This window comes from Cebus imitator, unplaced genomic scaffold (assembly GCF_001604975.1).
Source record: "Cebus imitator isolate Cc_AM_T3 unplaced genomic scaffold, Cebus_imitator-1.0 Scaffold220, whole genome shotgun sequence".
In the NCBI taxonomy this organism is placed as follows: domain Eukaryota; kingdom Metazoa; phylum Chordata; class Mammalia; order Primates; family Cebidae; genus Cebus; species Cebus imitator.
Genome location: NW_016107535.1, coordinates 64953 through 68294, shown reverse-complemented (window position 1 = coordinate 68294; position 3342 = coordinate 64953). Strand labels below are relative to the sequence as shown.

Here is a 3342-nt window from a genome sequence, read left to right as displayed (position 1 = left end):
AGAAAAGGTCTCACTTTGTCACCCAGGCTGGAGTGCAGTGGTGCAATCTCCTCTCTCCACAACCTCAACCTCCCAGGTTTAAGCGATTCTCCCACTCAGCCTCCTGAGTAGCTGGGATCACAGGCACACACCACCACCCCTGGCTAACCACCTATGAAAACTTCTTGTCTAAAACATTTAATCTGTATATTATCAAGCCTTCGCACACAATTCCAGTTTGTAGGAAACACAGAAGAAAGAAGCACACAAGTTAAATAACACCATAGGAAAATTATCAGACAAATCCAGAAGGCAGGACTTCCTATGGGACAACTGAACTGGTTTCATCAACAAGTAAATGGGAATAAAAAACAAATAGCTTCACAGATATAATAATATGTAATATGTAGATCTTGTCTGGATCTTGGTTTGAAAAAAACCTTGGGGACCAATAGGGATATTTGAACATAGATTATTATATGATATTAAGAAATTATTGTTAATTTTGTTAGGTATATAAAAGCATTGTGGTTATATTTTTTTTAAAGCCCATGTGAAATAGTGAGAGATGAAGTATACTTTAAAAATCTACTTTAAAATCCTCCAGCCAAAAAAGAGATTCAGCAAATATGAAAAAAACGCAATGTCATTTTTTATAGGTATTCAAATTAAGCTATGCAACAAGACTGATTTTCAAACTCCTTTCTTCTTAGACAACGATATAGTTTGGGAGTGGGGAGAGTTTTAAAGAGTTTGAAGAAAAAAGTTACGATTGATAATTGTTTCTGTTTTACTCAAGAAATTAACTAAAAGATAGATTACTTTAGAAAAGTCACATATTGAGCCATTCATTGCATGAGTTCTAAATAAACTCCATTTCACTGCCCTGACCCTAAACCTCTTGACCTCATTTATCTTCCTTAACATGCCTTATTTCTGTTTCCTTTACAGTAAAACTCCTTGTCCATAGTCTTGTTTGCGATGGCTATCTGCCCACTCTCACTTGAACCCACTCCAGCCAGGCCTCCCCTATCTTCATGGACCTGATCTTGTCAGAGTCACAAGGATCTCTATGACCTCCACGTTGCTAGCCAAGTGGTCAGTGCTCAGTCTTCATCTTACCCAACCCACCAGCAGTCCATCACTTCCTCCTCCTTGATGAGTACTCTTCACCTAGCTTCCAAAACCTACACTTCTCCTGGCTTTTCCCCACCTTACCGGTAATGCCTTACTGCTCTCATTGCTGGCTCCTCGTCTTCTGCCCCACCTCTATGCACAGAAATGCCCTAGGTCTGCCCTTTTTCTACCTATACTCACTCTCAACTGCTTGCGAGCATCTTGTGGTCTGCTCTCCACCTACCCAGCCTGCAGTTTGCACTCAACATCTGTTTGATGAAGTGCACTGCGTGTGGAAAGTAGGTTCTGTCAGTGAGCTTTTACAGAAAGGAAGCCTTTGAAAAAAATTTTTTGAGAAAAGAAGAGGGGGCAAGAAGGGGGGCTGGAATAAAACATGGCACTCACTTCACTACTTACCCTCTTATCTATTACCTGCAGAGGGGAGGCAACAGTGTGGAACACAGTGATTCTCAGATGTAGAGCACATCCAAAGTATTAAAATCATGTGTCAAAATGTGGGTTCCTGAATTCTGTCTCAATCCTTCCGATTCAGAATGGAGGGGGACGTTGAGGGAACATTGCGGGAAGGTCAGAAATCTGCATTTAATAAGCATCCCAGGCAACTGATTCTCAGGCAAGTGATGAGAAACAGGTAGCTGAGGACAGTGCTACTGAAAGTGAGATCTGCAGAGAAGTGCTAGGCTGAGAAAGCTTTTCAAGATACAAGATGAGAAAAGTACAGAAGTGGAGTGTAAGCAACTTTTACAGTAATTTTTTTTCTTTTTTTCTTTTTTTTTTTTTTTTTAAGATGGGGTTTCACCATGATGGCCAGGCTGGTCTTGAACTCCTGACCCTCAGGTAATCCACCCACCTCGGCCTCCCAAAGTGCTAGGATTACAGGCGTGAGCCACCGTGCCCAGCCTAACTTTTACAGTAATTTTAAAGAGTAATAGTATGCCTGTTAAATCAATACTTTTTAAAATGGGGCTTTTATTTCAAATGTCCTTTTTCCTCATTTCATTCTTCCAGAATGCATTTTTATTGTATTTTACAAAACTATTGGTGTGACAGAAACTGGGAAAAAATTTGGTTCTTCGCCACCAATAATTTGAGAAGCGTTGGCTTTGGAGAAACAGCTCGCTCAGGCTCTATTCTCAAAAACCTAGATGGAAACCCTGGCTTTTATACTGTAAGTTATGTTAGACCAGTTAGTCAATTTCTGTGAACCTTGTGTCTACATCTGTGAAGGACAACAATACTTAAAAGGTTACCTCTGGAGGGCTATGCTGACAATTTAATGATAGATAAATTTTATCACTTTAGCTAGTAATTATTGAGCTTTTACTATGCGCTATGCAATTTATAGGCAGTAAAGTTCCTGTAATTTGGTGAAGCTCATTTAATTCCTGCTGCTGCAGGAATTAATAGTGCCCAAGGCCAGTACTGGTATCACCATACGCTTCACAGAGTCCCCAGAGGAGCTTGCTCAGGCTGTCTGGCTCCAACACCCCAGCTCCTACCCACTGAGCTCTACCAAGTGAGAGCCAACATGGGTCAAAGCATTAATCATTTTGTCAAAACATTTCTGACAAGTCACTATTTTGCTCAAAAGCACAGCAAAGGTCGGAAGCATGATATGCAACAAGAAACCGACTTGTAGCTCGTCAGTCTGAGAAGAGAGGGAAAGCAAGGAAGCCATGAGAGGCCTGCAGTGTCTGAGAGGCTGTGACTGCTTGCAAATGTTTCCTCATGGACAGGCCCACCTGCAGGGCTCATGGCGGGGAGGGGAGATCCTGCCCAGAGCAAAGCCCTGAAGATAAAGGGGCTTTCACTCCTGCCAGCGGTCTTTTACCGGAGATTACATATTTTTCCAGCCAGGCAGCACTGATGGAGAAGATAATGAAGTCCTCAGAACATTTCCCTGAGTAAATTTCCCCAGAGGTTTTCTAAGAGCCTGGAGAACAGAACTTTGTGGGGGCTGTTGTCCCCACCACCAAGAGGTCAGGCAGCAGTCCCTGACCAGAGTCAACTACTCGGAACTGATTAGGAGAGCTCTGAACTCCGGACTGACACAGCCATGGCAAAGGGAAATCATGAGCCATTTGCTACTGTCTTCAACATTGCACCCCACGGACAGACAGACAGACAGACATATACTTGTAGAAAAATTTGCCTTCCTGAAGGTTACCGTGAGCCAAGATTGCACCACTGCATTCCAGCCTGGCGACAGAGCAAGACTCCGGCTCA

General features: G+C 42.6%; 1 protein-coding gene across 13 annotated transcripts in view; it reads right to left on the bottom strand.

Moving 5' to 3' along the window:
- ST6GAL1 (ST6 beta-galactoside alpha-2,6-sialyltransferase 1) overlaps positions 1 to 3342 on the bottom strand; it is a 132058-nt gene that overhangs the window by 67818 nt on the left and 60898 nt on the right. Inside the window, exon 1 of one of the 13 annotated variants that reach the window (XM_017549563.2) lies at positions 1198 to 1889. The exons of the other annotated variants lie outside the window; for them this stretch is intronic. The gene's annotated coding sequence lies outside the window, so the exon portion shown is untranslated. Of the gene's footprint in view, positions 1 to 1197; positions 1890 to 3342 lie in introns of those variants that run through there. 13 annotated transcript variants of the gene reach the window in all.